At 45.2% G+C, this 17,767-nt stretch overlaps 1 long non-coding RNA gene across 2 annotated transcripts; it reads right to left on the reverse strand.

Annotated features, from left to right (window-relative positions):
- Nucleotides 1–591: 591 nt before the first annotated feature.
- Nucleotides 592–12,658, reverse strand: LOC146201304 (uncharacterized). Of its 2 annotated transcripts, none has more exons than XR_014705305.1 (4): nucleotides 12,506–12,658; nucleotides 2,882–3,039; nucleotides 1,827–1,967; nucleotides 592–1,094 (listed from the first exon to the last, which is right to left on the reverse strand). It is a non-coding gene; the product is annotated as an uncharacterized LOC146201304 (long non-coding RNA). The 2 variants fall into 2 exon arrangements; XR_014705304.1 differs by lacking the exon at nucleotides 12,506–12,658 and adding an exon at nucleotides 10,489–10,642.
- Nucleotides 12,659–17,767: the final 5,109 nt, after the last annotated feature.

Raw genomic sequence — 17,767 nt, forward strand, 5'->3', positions numbered from 1 at the left:
CAGCGTCACTTATGACTTTCTCGATCTCAATTGCCAGACTTTCGTTTTTTATGCACTGTAAGAACAATGGATTCAGAGCTCTGTCAAACCACCTTCGGACCCCGGCGGAAGACCAGACAGAGTGTCTTCGGCGTTGACAAGATTCAGTTCTCCGTTTAACTGGAGTTCATTCCCAAGGCACGGACCTAAAATGCGGATGGCATGCCGCTATTGCTCCATTTTCGGGTATTTCGTGTTTAGTGCCTACTGCCGAGGTGGCGTTCTCAAAGCTTTCGCTCGCCTTCTCCTTTTCACGAGAGTGAAAAGAATATTTTTCCATACCGTTATCAGTGTCAGAAGACAAGCGGGTAACAAATGCTTTTCACGAAGTGCGATGACTTCATTACTACGTCTTTATTGGCGAATTGGTTCATTTTGACTATAGAAAAATTTGAAACAGTGCTAACACACACAACTACAAAAGATAGGCAGAGATAGTCGTTCGTCTATCTTTTGTGGCTGTGTGGGTTAGCGCTGGTTTTATGCTTCCTATAGTCGAAGTGTGGTAAGGTCACAACACTTTTTTTGCACATTAGGCGGCATATTCCCTTACAAAAATGTCTATGATCACTTTATGCAATGTCTTTAGACAATATGATCATAGAAGCTATCGACCATCAAAAGAAAGTCTTTAGAACACGTATGATCTATGTATGATCTCCCTTCCGACAATTGGCCACCGTGATTGAATAGAATGTATTTACATAGAACGTATTTATACCTCCTATGATTACCCTATTGATAGCGTATATGGACACTGTAACGACTGTGTTCCGATAATTGGCCACCGTTATTTTAAAGAATCGTGTTCATACAAAGTATTAATACCTTGTGTTATGCTAACTATATTTCAAGTGTCCAATAATAACGTGTATTTTACTCACTATTCACATGCATGTAATATTTCGTGAAAAGTGAGAGTGGCGAAAGAAACAGATGCAAATTCATACCTTCTTTTATTGCACAAACCCTTGACACAGAAACACTTGGTTTCCGACGGCAACGACATTGTGTGTTTGATGTACCAGCCATATCAAAATTTATCATGGTGTCACCTAGAAAAGAAATATACATGCTCAAAATTTTTCTGCCAATTTCGCACGCTTTGTGCTAACATCACACACATCTCTCTTCACTCAGATGCCTGTTTTTCCTCAAAATATGCTAACTGGTTTCCAACCACTTTCTGTACAAACTAGTACCTGCAAAACATCCTCAGGAGATAGAGACTATTGCTGTGTTTAGTTGTATTCCTTTTGATCCTCTATATCATTTGACATTAGTTTATCACAATAGGGGCCCAGGAAACAAAGGAGTGAAATTTACACGCCAGTATGCTTGGTCATCAGATACTCTCTCCTCTGCCATTTGCTGCATCAAGCAAATACACATGTTGAGCGGCAACGTATCAGTATGTATACATACATCTTGATGCATGCTACCAGCAAGTGATGCCACTATGCCTGTTTGCTCCCATTTTTCCTGAGTGATGGCTATGTTTGCCATAGCAGATGACACACACACATAAGTAATTACTGAAGGAGACCAGCTACACCAAGCACCTAGGGGATACAAGAGCGATAATAGGGAATGATGAAGTATATTATAGTTAGCCTACAATATGCAGTCACACATACTTTTTGCTACATATGCAGGTAACAAGTCTCAATCGTGTATTCCCAGAGAGTAAGAAAATAAAAAAGTGCCACTCATGCCCATCTTTTCCTTTCAAGAGCTTGTCACCAAGGTAAAATCTTTATCACATATGAAAGCAAAATTTAGAATACCTTTCTTTTATAAGAAGTCCACATGGATGTTGCTACGTCCCACTGCTACTTGTCCAGGAAGTCAGGTTGCCTTGTTACTTGTCGGCACAGACCACGGCAACAGGGTGTCTCCAGATATGGTCGAATGAAGCAACAAGAGGACTGCATGTACATATGAGAACACTAGTCAGAACAGCAGGAAGAAAGATTTTTTGAATAATAAAGGAAAAGTCAAATGCACAAGTAAAAGAAACATAGGAGGAGTATTTCATATGGTTGCTGAGTGACAGCATGAAAAGCCCAGAATTGAAAATGCAATGCTCCACTGAGGAAAATTACATAATCATAAAATACATAAATACATAATAATCTAGGTAATCTCAGGAATAGTGGCAAGTCTTATGTAGGCACTATCTTTTGGAGATACGTGGAAAGACAAGTCATATGGGGTGGTAAAAAATGACTGGTTTGGTTTATGTGGTTTAACATCCCAAAGCAACCCTGGCTATGAGAGATGCTGTAGGGGAGGACTTCAGAGCGTTTGATGAGCTGGGGCTTTTTAACGTGCACTGACATCGCACAGGACATGAATGCCTTTTGCTTCAATTTTGAGCTTACTGCTGAACTGGTCGTACTCAAAATAGGTTGGCGCTACTTTTATTTAAATTTAGACAAGGTCCTTTTGAGGATACAAGACTTGCATGTGTCCCAGACACATTCAGGGAGACACGTTGGCCCTGTACAAAGGCTTAAAACGTGGAGAGTTTGTCTCATTAAAACCCACCCGGCCCCGCATAATCACTTTTTGGTACCTAATATTACCTGCTTTGGCTCGTCAATAGTAGGCTACCGACAATAGGAGCAAAATTATTTCATCCTTAAAAAATCATGCAGCTTACTGCTGGAATATGCAGTCACACATAATTTTTGCTACATATGCAGTTAACAAGTCGTAATAGTGTATTCCCGAGAGTAAGAAATTAAGAAAGTGCCATAAATGTCCATCCTTTCCTTCAAGAGCTTGTCACCAAGGTAAAATCTTGATCACATATGAAAGTCAAATATAGGAGAAATACCTGTCTTTTATAAGAAATCCACATGGATGCTGAAGAAACCATGCAGCTACGTCCCACTGCTACTTGTCCCGGAAGTCAGGTTGCCTAGTTTTTACTTGACGGCACAGACCACGGCAACAGGGAGTCTCCAGATATGGCTCAATGAAGCATCAAGAGGACTGCATATGCATACGAAAACACTAGTCAGAACAGCAGGAAGAAAGTTATTTCGAATAATAAAAGGAAAAGTCAAATGCACAAGTAACAGAAACAAACAAGGAATACTTCATATGTTGCTGAGTAACAGCATAAAAAGAGAAGCACAGAATTAGAAATACAATGCTCCACAGAGGCAAACTACAGTAAAATGCTTGTGCACAAAATTCTCTTCTAGAGTGGAAGATTCAGTGATATATGATATGCAAGGGGTTACATTTATCTATTGTGCATGCATACGGTACTATAGGAATACAACAAGGTTGACGACTGGGCACGTTGGTATGGGTTCATACTGCCCCAGCCAAAAGACTAGACACAGCAAAGAGGAGGAGAGGACAAGGCTGGACTATCAACTGAATGTTATTGATAAGAAGAAAACAACGAAGACTCCTTCCGAAAAGCTCGCGCACAACCCAACCGGTGGAATGGCAGGAAATTGGGAAGAAGATGAAGAAGCAAATTCAAAGCCAATTCCAAGTCAAGGCCTAACTAACGACTTTTCTAATAGATGAAGTTCCTTACAATGAAGGCTAACAGACGCCTTAGCCACACACTTGTCCTCGGCTTTAGCAATGTAAAGTGCTTCAACGAACTCTCTGCAGAGTTGATTACCATTGCTGTAAACTACACCCGTATTATTGAAGTCAGGCGCACAAAGGGACGGGTCATGCTCCGACTTACACTCTCGGGATTGCACATGTAGCGCAAGATTAGAACTCGCCTTCCCTCCTAGAGAATTGGAGTGCTCCGTCAGGCACACATTTAGACATCTGCCTGTCTGCCCGTAGTAGCACCGGCCACAATTCAGCGGAACGTGGTAGACCACATTCTTTCTGCAGGTGGTGAACTTTTTCTTATGTGACACTGCACAACGAAAACTATCACGAGGTACACTGTCGAGCTCCTTTCTAACTCTAGCGCACAAGGCTCCTATCTTGTTTCTCGCTGTAAATACAACGGGCAGACAGGCAGATGTCTAAATGTGCACCTGACGGAGCACTCCAATTCTCTGGGAGGGAAGGCGAGTTCTAATCTTGCGCTACATGTGCAATCCCGAGAGTGTAAGTCGGAGCATGACCCGTCCCTTTGTGCACCTGACTTCAATAACACGGGTGTAGTTTACAGCAATGGTAATCAACTCTGCAGAGTTGGTTGAAGCATTTTACATTGCTAAAGCCGAGGACAAGTGTGTGGCTAAGGCGTCGGTTAGCCTTCATTGTAAGGAATTTCATCTATTAGAAAAGTCGTTAGTTAGGCCTTGACTTGGAATTGGCTTTGAATTTTCTTCATCATCTTCTTCCCAATTTCCTGCCATTCCACCGGTTGGGTTGTGCGCGAGCTTTTCGGAAGGAGTCTTCGTTGTTTTCTTCTTATCAATAACATTCAGTTGATAGTCCAGCCTTGTCCTGTCCTCCTCTTTGCTGTGTCTCATCTTTTGGCTGGTGCAGTATGAACTATAGGAATACATTACTGTCTGGGAAGTCAACCTCCACATCACCAGGTATCAAACTATCTCAGAGGTTTCTGAAAGATTTCTATGCAATGACAGGAAGATCTTTCACTATCAAACACAGTTGCAAATAACACTAAAATCTAATGAGCCCATGTATGTTTCTCTTAAAAATGTGCGGACGAAGGAAATGTAGTTGCTGCTCCTTTTATTTACTTGTAACTAATACTGCATCATTTCCAGCTATAGCATGCGTGAACACAATTCAAACAATAGAGGTGAGCAAGCTTATCTAAAGATTTAGAATGACTTTTTGTAATAAAATGAACAGAAATCATTTAACTAGCCATGTACAGGAGACAATGCATGTACTAAAGCAGAGCTGCACAGATTTAAGAGTCTTAAAACCTCTAGCAAAACACCCTTCTTGTCACATTTGCCTTTTCACAAACACTACAGGCTGGCCGAGAGCTAGCTTAGGTACAATACCTCTAATTATCGCATTCAAACTGATCACTTTTTCAAATATATTGATAAACACAGGTACACATGGCTGAGCTTTCAAAACATCATCTGTTGGACAAAACCCTCATTATACTCTTGGATAGGTCTGATAATAAAGATCAGCATGGCGAACAGCCATTCGGCGCTTCCATGCGCTATGCAAGCTTAATAGCCTTATCGTATCTTACAGAACACTGTTGTAATTTTCAACACCTGAGAACCTGAGAAAGGGACATCTTTGAGCAAAGTTCACTGTAGGATATTGCCCCCCAAAAACCCAATCAACAATAACACATGTTCGACAGCCTCTGGCTTTCTGCACAAAATACAGTTCACACCCCATGGCAGAAAGATCTCTCTCTGCCATCTATGTTTATCCAGGCAGAACCCAAACATGCAATTTAAAAAGATTTTTAGCAGGTTGTAAAGGCATTCGTTTTACATGTTAGAATGCATTATTATTTGATAAACACAAAAGGGCCGCCACACTGATACTTCTCTTCGTCTTGCAGCCCACCCCTTCTGTAACAAGCCCCCTCATGTTTGCAGAACTCAAAAACACACAAAACAATTAAACAGAAAATGTTCTCCAACAGATAAATATTGTCACGTAGTGGTGACGAGGTCGACGACACAAATGAAGGGTCGATGATTGCACTAAAGAAACTCTTTATTTGAGCTGACTTGCGCCCGCAAAAGAACTACGCAATTCGGCGGCGGCGATAGAAACAAACGTGTGCTCGTCGATCGTCGAACAAAGAATGCCCGTCACACTCGGCAACGCTCAATTTAAAGGATGCACAGAAGAATCTAGATAACGTCGCAAACAGCTACCAGCATGGGCTGGAACATTGTGGAAAGACAAGCGAGTGGCCGGAACCTTCGAGACAGATCTCGGTGCGTCTTGCGCTACAACAAAACTGATAAAGGTGTGACTCGCGACATCGAGCAGTAACAAACAAAGATTACGGAACTGATACGCGGTCCAGAATCAGAGTGATAAGCCTGTATGCCGGCGGCTGTTAAAAAAACAACAAATACTGTTTTGAAGGTTTCGCGGCATTACTCCCCCCTTAAAAAAACATCGCCTCCATGTTCAAAACAAAGGAACTTAAACTTAAACACTGCAAAGTTTAAACACCACAGATTCTTTAACGCGCGTAATATGGCTTCAGTCGTACAACATGTACAATTTCTGAGCGTGCGCGTCGCCGTTGTTCCGTCGGGAATGACTTCATAGTCCAGTGGTCCGACGCGGCGAAGGATTTTGTATGGCCCAAAGTATCGACGCAACAACTTTTCACTTAATCCGCGACGGCGAACAGGTGTCCAAACCCACACTTGGTCTCCTGGATTGTACTCTGCGTGGTGTCGTCGTAAGTTGTATCGTCGGCTGTCCGTGCGCTGTTGGTCTTTAATACGCAGCCGTGCGAGTCGTCGGGCTTCCTCTGCACGCTGCAGGTAGGCGGCGACGTCGAGGTTGTCCTCGTTGGTTACGTGCGGTAGCATTGCGTCGAGCGTCGTCGTTAGTGGTCGACTGCGGCGGAGGATCTTCGTCTTTTCGCCGTTGATCAACCTCACCTCAAAAGGTTGCTCTGTTCAGTTTCTCCTGCGCGGGCTTGGGGACCTTCCGCGCATACTCTCATCATAGGTATGGCTTGGCGACGCAAAGCGGGCCCTGTACGGCGATGGAGATCTGAACCGACGACTTGGTAGCGCAATCTCACCGCTACGCAGATAGCTGTCAATTTCTTGGGGTCGTTCACCTGGCCGTGGTCGTGGAGCGTCGACAGCAAATCCTCGGAGACCGATTCGTCGATACGGGCCGTGTCGCAGAATGTGGCCGGCCTTACCGCAGTGGAAGCATAATGGCCGGTTGTTTGCAGTCCTCCAGGCGTCGCACTTCCTGGGGTTTGGGGGCCGTTGGAAGGCTTGGCGGGCGGGGGCCAAGGGGCGGCTTTCAGGAACAGGACGGTAGCGGCGAGGGCTCGGAAAGTCATCACGTCGGGGCGCAGGGCGACGTAATGCAGCAGCGTAGTTCATTGCTGTTGCCTCTTGAGCTGGAACAGTCGCAGCCGTCGCTTGAGGAACGCCCAGCGCCCGCTGAACTTCTTCACGGACGACGTCCGCGAGCGTCGCCACCTGGGGTTGTTGCGATGATGGCAGCATTCGGCGGAGCTCCTCTCGCACGATATCCCGGATTATGTCCCGAAGGTTCTCTCCGCTTGCAGATGCGCTGGGGTAGTGGCATGAGTAGTCTGGTTGAAGCGGTCGCTCGAAGAGGCGCATCCGGGTGTCCAACGTCTTCTCGATGGTCGATGCTTCACTTTCAAATTCTTCCACAGTTTTCGGCGGGTTCCGGACAAGCCCCGCAAAAAGCGACTCTTTAACGCCTCGCATTAAGAATTTCACTTTGTCATCTTCGGTCATGTTAGGGTCGGCGCGGCGAAACAGGCGTTTCATCTCCTCTACGTAGACCAGGACGGGCTCGTTTGGTAGTTGAATTCTTGATTGAAGGAGGGCCTGAGCTCTTTCTTTTCGGACAGAACTTGTAAAGGCCGTCAGGAACTGTGCTTTGAATGTCTCCCAATCCTTGAAAGAAGTCTCGTGATTTTCAAACCAAATTCGGGCATGTCCTTGAAGAACAAAGTAGACCTGCCTGAGTTTCGCAGCGTCGTTCCAGCCGTTGAAATCTGCCACACGGTCGAAAAGGTCTATCCAATCTCCCGCATCTTCATCCGGTAGTCCATGGAAGCAGGGGTGCTCCCGAGGTTGGACGAAAATAACCGGTGCTGTAGGCTGGGCCATTGTCAGCGTCGATGCCTTCCGAGATCGAATGGGGTCAAGCAGCAGACCGTGTTCGGGTTGTAGGCCTTGAAGTCGGCGGCTGGCTCGGTGACCTGTAGGCTAGTCTTCCAGGGCGACAGGAACACGGCTTAGGTCTTGGCTTGAAGGATCAAAGGCAGCACCTCCACCAGATGTCACGTAGTGGTGACGAGGTCGACAACACAAATGAAGGGTCGATGATTGCACTAAAGAAACTCTTTATTTGGGCTGACTTGCGCCCGCAAAAGAACTACGCAATTCGGCGGCGGCGATAGAAACAAACGTGTGCTCGTCAATCGTCGAACAAAGAATGCCCGTCACACTCGGCAACGCTCAATTTAAAGGATGCACAGAAGAATCTAGATAACGTCGCAAACAGCTACCAGCATGGGCTGGAACATTGTGGAAAGACAAGAGAGTGGCCGGAACCTTCGAGACAGATCTCGGTGCGTCTTGCGCTACAACAAAACTGATAAAGGTGTGACTCGCGACATCGAGCAGTAACACACAAAGATTACGGAACTGATACGCGGTCCAGAATCAGTGATAAGCCTGTATGCCGGCGGCTGTTAAAAAAACAACAAATACTGTTTTGAAGGTTTCGCGGCAATATCAACATATTACTTTTGTTATTGCTAGTAACTATTTGGCTCTAGGGTTAACGATGCATTTATTTAGGTTGTGAATAAAATGAGTTCGGAAGTTAATTGCAAATCTTGGTGACTAGCAAAAAAGTAAATATTTGTGCATATGTTGCTTTGAGCAAAGTAAATGTTCTCATTTAGTCACAGAAAAACAGAATACCACTTGAACAAACGTCACTTCGACGATGTATTCAGTTGTACGAACTTTCTTAAATCCCTCCACTGAAGCTCTATTGAACACTATGCAAACGCACTTCATTTTAACAAACTTCAGTTATTGCTCATTTCAGTTCAACGAACATTTTCCGCGGTGCTATCCTTTGTCTTCAAAGTCATACTGAGCGCTTAAAAAAGCAGTCTGCACTCTTTGTAGCATATTTTTATGTTAAGAACCACTCTTCATTATCGCGTGAAAAAAAGTGGCCGTTATTTAGCTTTAAAGTGAATTGGCTGCTATAACTAGCTTGTAACCAGATGAATCCATAGCTGTCTGCACGCTTAATTAACTGTACAGTCATAGCCAGTCAAAGCCAGATCTTCAGCCCTACCAGGCCCTTTAGCTCCAAGAATTGCAAATGTGTGCATTTTGGTTAACCATGATCTGCTTGGAGAAAATGAAAGCCTTGTCTCCTCAGCAGGCCGTTGTGATAGGCAAGATTCTCAGGAGCTTGCACAGTAATCGAGTTCAAAACCACTGTAGTCCTTTCAAAAGTGCTGCAAAAGGTTACGCATTCTTCACTTGCAAATCAGCGCAGTGACAAATAAATGGGCTCAGATAAGATTTGAACAACCTAAAAATATGTGACAGATTTTCTCTTCTTGGGCTCCAAGATTACCTCGGAAGGAGACTGTAGCCATGAAATTAGGAGACGCCTGCTTCTGGGGAAGAGAGCAATGGTTAGCCTTGACCGCCTAGTAAAGAGCAGAGACATTAGTCTGCCAATCAAGATCCGTATAACTCGTGCTATGGTCTTTCCAGTTGTGATGTATGGATGCGAGAGTTGGACTGTGAAAAAGGCTGACCGCCGAAGAATTGACGCGTTTGAATTGTGGTGCTGGCGAAGGCTCTTGAGAGTTCCTTGGACTGCCAGAAGATCAAATCAGTCGATATTGTCGACCATAAACCCTGACTGCTCATTGGAGGGTCAAATTCTAAAGTTAAAGCTCAGCTACTTTGGTCATCTGATGAGAAGAGGGGAGTTGCTGGAGAAAGATTTGATGTTGGGAAAGGTTGAGGGTCGCTGGAGAAGGGGTAGGCAGCGAACGCGATGGTTAGATGGTATCCTCGAGGCACTGCAGATGAAGTTATGTGATGTTAGGAAGATAGTGAGAGACCGGAAAGCGTGGCGTGACATGGTCCATAGGGTCACGAAGAGTCGGACACGACTGAACGACTGAACTGAATATTTCTTGAAGCTAATGGAAACAATCTTCCACGCATTTATTTCAGTCCAATGAACTTTCATTTCAACAAACTTTTTCCTGAAGTCCCTTGAACTTTGTTCAAGTGAAACATCACTGTATGTGTACATATGCTGAGGCAGTCTAAATAAACAGTAACTGAATGTCAGCATGAACATGCACACATATGCACAGTGCAGTCAGCTATATTATGACACCATGTTTGTCACTGAGCTATTAAAACACAGGTTTACTCAATTCTGCCTCAACTAGAAATAGTAGGTACTACTGCAATAAAACAGCTAAGTATATCTCCTGTTTTAAAGCTCTGAAGAGGCCATGAAAAATTTTCTTTAGTGCAGACTATGAGCAAGATACACCAACATGTCAGTCGCGCTAAAAACACAGCAAGAATGATATAACAACACCGAGCTGGTTTCAAGCTTTGCTTTAATGAAGCCTGTTACACATCCGCCCTTTATACTCTCATAAGAAAACAATAAATGCAAAGCATGAACCAGTAAAAATTATACAGTTATAAAGCAAACACATGAATGCAAAAAACATGAGCATGTGATACCTACCAATTCAATGTCTCCTTTACAGGAAGGATGCTTTAGGGCATGGCACCCATGGCTGATAGAATAAACTGCCTCAACAGATTCATGACGCTGTCTGCTTCATATTCAGGCAGCACTCCCTCGATAGCAGATGAAATCTGCTGCAAAAGCAGTGTGACAATACAATTGCATCAGCTGGACTGCAAGCATTATTGCCAAACAAGCCGTAAATGCAGTAAAAGAAAGACTTCATTAAATTCATGCTTCTCAAAACCCATAACATACCATTACTTTCCCTACACTCCTAAAGAAAAGCTGTCTCAGAAAATGAATTCCTAGCAGCTCTAGGTCACATGCCATAAGTTACCAAAAAACTCGATCCTATCATCTGTTTCAATTCTGACCCTTGTCAGCAATGTCAAACATTAATAAACGAAGAACTTCCATAGTTGAAATTCACTTTTCAAAATATGCTGTTTCTCTCTGAAGCTTAAAGGTTCTTAGAAATTAAACAAAACAGAATACTAAGTTTGAAAGCTCTAATCGCTTAATTCACAGCCAATTGTTAGCTTGACCCACATAACTTGCCACGCCTCCGTTAAAAAAAAAGAAAAAGAACACTGGGCCTGTACTAAAATAATACGTACTGACCTACTAAGGATATAAATATAACTGTTACTGCGTTGAAGTCTGCGAATTGTTATAAATAAAATTATATATCACCCCCCCCCCCCCCCCAATCTGTGCTTACTCTAAAGGAAAGCTTAAAAACCTAATTTTACGCGGAAAGTCGTTGCTTATGGACTGTTCCAATAAAGCGGTAACCTCATGAGGCGACAACCCCTAGCGATCCGTCGCGCGACGCCGCCGCCAACGCCTGTCGTTGTCGCTGGTGCATACCGCACGGAGCGACGGCGCTCAGCGACAGAGGCGCGTTTTCAGCATTGCTCTGTTACCGCCGCCTCGTCATTCGGTCAAGGGGAATGCAATCACGCTATATCCCATTTTTAACACTAAACAGCATGAAGTACGATAAAACACTGATGAAATTTCTTGTAACGCATCGTATTTTAAAGGGTCACAGCGCAGCGGTGCGTTACTATACACTGCGATGCCGACTTGCATTGCAAGCAGCGACTTTCTCCTGCTCCTTTCGGAAATTAACAATATCAAGCCACGCTAACCTTTTTCTTTCTTTTATTACCCTTCCAAGCTTTTACTGAATTATCTCGATGCACTCATATATATACACGGATCAGACGAAGTGAGCGCGTGAAGGCACCAGGTTCTTCGCCCAAACCGGACTAGGAAAACTAACTTCACACGTAATAAAAAGAAAGCCAGAACGGAAGTTGAGCACCCTAAAGCCCTCTGCGATTGGCTGCCTCGCGAGCTGCTTCCGGGCAACACGCGAAATTTTCTAAAAACCCAGAAACCGAGCGACGGCGACGAGCGGCAATGCTTTGGTGGCCCTCAGCCCGTCGCGCGACGGCGTCGCGCGGCATGTCGCCGCGAATTGTCGCCTCATGCGGTTAGCGCTTTAACCTCGAATTACCGGCTCCATGTGCAAATAGCTCAACGAAGAAACGCTATAAATAAAACAGATAGGTAGCGAGCGATCGCACACATCTGATGGAATTTAAAAATGACAGGTTTTATACGTGTACATAGCTTTCACGCAGTACAAGGCCTCTCTCAATATTTGAAATTTGACGGTTATGGCTGCGAGGCCAGGCGGTTGTTTACCTTTGAAGCATTAGTAATAACTCCGCAAAAAAACGCCTTAAAGATCTAAACTATGTTCCAAAATGATCGGAAAGAGGCCGCGGACAATCGAGGATCACTTTTTAGAACTTAACTAGGTGATAAAAACGCTAAACAATGAAAAATATTCCTAGAGCATTGGTCGTGCAGTATACAGCAAAGTAAAAAATGGGTAAACGCTTGTAATGTAAAAACTGCTCACTTCTGAAACACAAAACTTTCCGCGAGTATGCGCAAAGCGTTTATAAGAAAGGAATGAAAAAGTTTGTCAACTTACATTGAAGATTTCTGGCAGAAAGAACTATTTTCCACGCTCGACGTCGCCAAACAGCCAAACGCCGCCTCTCAGTCACGGGCGTTTTTGCAGATCTTCGGTGCGCAATCACGTGACACATGAAGATGCATCACGTGTTTTGTGGAGTTCGCTTTCTTTCTTTCTTTCTTTCTTTCTTTCTTTCTTTCTTTCTTTTTCAGTCGCGCTGCCACGCCGCGCTGCTCCATCACGTGTCTTGTGGAGTTCGCTTTCTTTTTTCTTTTTTCCAGTCGCGCTGTCGCGCCGCGCTGCTCAGACGAAAGGCGGGATTAGTGGAACGCCGAGCGAGCGTCAGTTCTGTGCGTTCGCTATCTTATGCGTTCGTTCTTTTTCTTCCGGTGGTTCTGTGGGGTAGCTGGTATTCGAGGCGACGCAGAGACTCGGAGTGGCGAGCCCACTTCAGCGATCGTGTGTTTGCTTCCTTCATTGTAATGAAAACTTGAGTTCTTACCGTATGCGGAGCCGCACATATTGAGTGCCTGCGCATGAGTTATTTGCACGCACGCGCGCTCACACACATGCAGCTTTGCAGAGGCGAAAAAGAAATAGCTCTCAAGACTGAGAGCATCATACATTTGCGCTAAATAAACACGAAAAACTGATTGCTGATTTCGTTACTGTTACTCGGAGACAACTTTGCTCTGTGAATATTTTGTGAAACTTTAAACCCATCCTTTTTGCTGTATTGATGACATCACTGCGGTAATACCGTGAAATTGCGCTGTTATTCGGTGAACACATATCTGTTTTCCTTTTCTTTCCTTCTTTTGCTTTTGCTGCTGTTCATCTCTGTAATGTCTGCAATGTTTATGCCTGTGTTTATGCCTGTAATGTGTTCCATGTAAACTAGCTTCCTGTTGAGCTGTCACCTGCTGATGTTTGCGAGGGTCCTCGGCACTCTTACGCAGTGTGCAACTGCTTTCTCGCTGAGGTGCCCTCCCCCCCCCCCGGTCCTCTGGATTTGAAAACAAAAAAATTGATTGATTGATTGATTGATTGATTGATTGATTGATTGAAGGGCGCGTAAATGAAGCCTTCACAGGTTTGATACCGCGCGCTGTCTACGTTGGCTAGCCTGCCCGCTTCTCCTTTCATACCTCCCGCACTTCTAGGGAAAAAAAAAGAATGCGTGCGTGCGTGCGCACTGCTGTGTGCTTTGCTCGCAGGGCGGCTAGACGCCCCCCCTCCTCCAGCTCGGTGGTGGTGGTGGTGGTGACTATGGTTTATTTTTGGGGAGGGGGTACTGGTCACGTCTTATGTTAGCCATCTTTGTGGCATCACTCTTGGTGACCAAGGAGAAGGGAAAGTTGGGATTAGGGGAAGGTTGGGGAGGGGAAGGTTGCTGGCGCCGCCTATGTCGCCGCCATTTACGCACGAAGCACTATGGGCCCATGCAGGCCTACAGAACCGAGCTGAGGCCAGACTCCTCCAGAAAAATCAGCCGCGCTCTGATGGCCAAGCGCCTCCTTGCATCCTTCCCGCGCATTGGATTTGAAGGACAGCTTCCAGCCAACCTCTCGAGAGGGTGGTTGCGACTAGAACTAGCATAACGTTCCCAATGGATCACAGCGGAAGGAAGAATATGTTCAGCTACAGCTGGTCGATATTCCGTGGTTCGGGTCAAGTGCGTGTTAATTGTGCCGTAAGGGCGCTTAATTGATTTACAGAGGTCGGTGCCGCGGACCGCAGGTTGCGCGCTGATATAGTTCACGAGGCTGCATGAACGCTATGCGAAGGCTGCGAGCGAATATGCGTGTTTCTGCTGGCGCATTCTGTGCCGTTATGTGTGTTAGTTCGCCGCCCCCCCCCCTCCCCAGCCGCCGCGCCTTCTCTTCCCCCCCCCCCCTCTTCCCTTACCATTAGCGCGCTTCCTTACCCTACCCTTGCCCTAAGCTCGCACCTCACCCAGACACCACCTCCAGCAAAAACATAAACAAAAGCAGAACCTGTAGAGCGCTCGCTCGATTGACGCACATGTCCAAAGGCTGCTGGGTGGTGTCGGATAACCTCCGCGAGCGAAACATACGATGCGCGCGGTCAGGAACAGATGGGCTAAGATACGGCCGCTGCCTTGACGGGAGCGGCGGCGCAGAAGTGAATAAGACAATCGCTAACATACTGAGCGCGGCGAGAGAAAATGTCGGCGGCGGGCGCCGATTTGTTTTCATAAGTGGTGGACAGGAGCGTATGCTATGCACAGCGGGGTGGCTCGGATGCGTCTGGGAGCACACTTCTAAACACGATCGGGTCGATAAAGAAAAGAAATACAAATTCATTTTTTTTTTCGGATGAAAATTTGGTCCTTGCCAGGGAAATGCACCCTCCATTTTCCAGTAATTTCGGCGCGTGAGAAGGAAAGCGGAGAAGAGGGGGGGGGGGCTCGTTCGGTAGCTTACTGTACATGTGCATATACCCAATCATTGTGTGTATGCCAATATATAATTCTAAAGTTTCCCCCATATAGCTTCTGAGGGATGAGCTACGTGGATCCGAGAGTCCAGGGCGTGCGTCTCAGCATCGCGTGATGTAACCCGACAACACCCACAGCGCGCATTTTCCACTGTAAAGTCGGCGGCGCGGTGTGTTTACCTTCCATTTGTGATGTTTTTGTATTTAATTGTGCGAGCGAGCTTGATAAAAGGACTCAGTGCGTCCTCAACAAGAGCGGATGCTTGACTAAGAAATGCGCGATGAAGAAAGAGCGAAATTGTAACTAGTTAAATTTTCAAATTATAACCTTATAAGTTTTATCTATAATTCATGCAAATTGATCGTATCAATTTTCCATTTCCATTTCTATTTTAACAGATGCTATTCATAATAAAAAAATGTAATTCAAATATGAGTTGCAATGAATAGCATTCACTCGGTCAGTTAATACTATATACTTTCGATCTGAACATTTTTTCTGACATGCTAAATTGCTTCAGTATATTTTAATAGTTGTGTATGAGTAGTATAACCAGAAATAATTTTCGAGGGCGTTATACGGCATCGATAAAAAAAATTGCAAAAAAGGCCGAAAGAAGGACTTCAAAAACTTTCGGAAGGGTTTCTGACATCGAAACAGAGCCCTGGCTACGCCCCGGCTGTATATTGATAGGAGTATATACAGAGAAGTATATTCACCTAACAACTTGCTATGTACAAACTTTATATGAACTGATTTAAATACACAAAAGTAAGTGTGTATGAACTTCGTATTTACACATGTTCATACAGATTAAAAGTACGTACAATATTGATAGAGTCAATAAGGTGTTAATACAGATTCTAAAGTCTGTTCACGACCATTTTTGTAAGGGTTCTCCCCTCAATTTTGGGTTGCGCACTCGAGAGGACCGATATATTAGTCACACCGTAGAGGCGTATAATAGATATGTGGCATTATTTGCTGCAATGTGTTTGCGGTTGACTTCGGGCTGTCTCCACGCTCAATAGTGTTGATTTCACTCGTTAATGGATCTACTCATTTAACGCAGCCATACGCATTCCTAATATATTCGCAGACGTTGCTGAAAGCACACTGTTTTTACTTCTGCTTCGTCATTTTAGTTTTGCGCAGGAGATCTTCATAGAATGTCGAAGCAGCGCCTTGAAAAAAGCGTTGTATCGTCATGGCAGTGTTTGCTCTCGTAAGGCAAGCAGTTGCCCATCAGCGAAATTCGTAAACGGGCATGCTCAACGTGTGTGCCACGGCTTGTAGTTCATAGTTTCTTCCGTAAGGTACACGCGCGCACTGACCTGAGCCATGTCCAAACTGTTCTCTGGCAAGTCATTCATTCAACTGTGAGAGCATAGTATTGGACCTAAGTCCACTTGCCGTTGCATTGCCATAGTATGTATATATTGCTGGGCAACTCAAAAGTTACGACGCAGATTTATAAGCTTGTAGCGCACAGTTAGTTTAAAGCGGAGACGCTAAGATCGGCATTCCGAGCCGGCGAGAGAAGAAAATAAATTTTAACGCCGCGTGTTCGGAGCTCACGCACGGCACGGGCGGTTCGATTGGAAAAGCCTGCCACGTTGGTCCTTTTGTTCCGGTGGTCCGCTTCGACCACGCATAAATTTCCTACAAGCTCATTGCTGTCAGGGGCGCTGTGCATACATGCATTTAAGAATGCGAGTGACTGCCCAAAACGCAGAATGATTAGCTCCCTTCGCGAGCGGAACGCAACATGCTTGAACGCCAGAATTTCAACCGCCCGGTGGCAGCACCAATCAACATACTGGTAATCACAGGTATCGACTATATGCCTCTACGGCGGGGCCAAATATATCGATCGGCTCGACGAGAAACACTGAACCTAAAATTGAGAGAGGGGTTAAAGAGCATCTCGTCTATCATAACGAAATTGCGATATGGCCGCATATCGTGAAACGAATTCGTTTCCCCGCTTGTTTTCTAACAATATGAAAGTCTTCTCCTTCTCTAGAGAGCAGAAATGCACGCACAAGCGCTGACAACGTTATCTTGACAGCTCATACTGCGTACAATGCATGAATACTACGCAAAAGTGGCAGAAACGTGTTCAGCAACAGCAACATACGCGGTCTTCCCGTGAGGGAAGATATATACTGAGCACATTCACTAAGAGTGGGCGCGGCGAGGCGGCTGGAACTATGCCGCTCATCAAGCGATTCTTTTTTGGTATACAGATATTGCTCTTGTTGGACGCCAGATCATCGGAAAACAGTGGATTCAGCGTACTCCCTGCCGACGCTTCTCATTTCATCGAAAGCTGCTCTTTGCCGTCCGTTCTATGACTGGAGACTGGATACATTCCCGGACGAGCTGCGTATGTGGGTGACGTCATCATCAACCGAACCCTTAAGAGGACTGCTGTATTACTTCATCGACAGTGGGCACGGCGAGGCGGCTGGAACTATGCTGCTTATCAAGAAATTCTTTTTTGGTATACAGATATCGCTCTTGTTGGAAGCCGGATCATCGGAAAACAGTGGATTCAGCGTACTCCCTGCCGACGTTTCTGATTTCATCGACAGCTGCTCTTTGCCGTCATCGTTCTATGACTGGAGACTGGATACATTCCCGGACGAGCTGCGCATGTGGGTGACGTCATCATCAACCGAACCCTTAAGAGGACTGCTGTATTGCTTCATCGACAGTGGGCACGGCGAGGCGGCTGGAACTATGCCGCTTATCAAACAATTCTTTTTTGGTATACAGATATCGCTCTTGTTGGACGCCGCATCATCGGAAAA

This window comes from Amblyomma maculatum, chromosome 2 (assembly GCF_055883805.1).
Source record: "Amblyomma maculatum isolate TAMU_Amacu chromosome 2, ASM5588380v1, whole genome shotgun sequence".
In the NCBI taxonomy this organism is placed as follows: Eukaryota; Metazoa; Arthropoda; class Arachnida; order Ixodida; family Ixodidae; genus Amblyomma; species Amblyomma maculatum.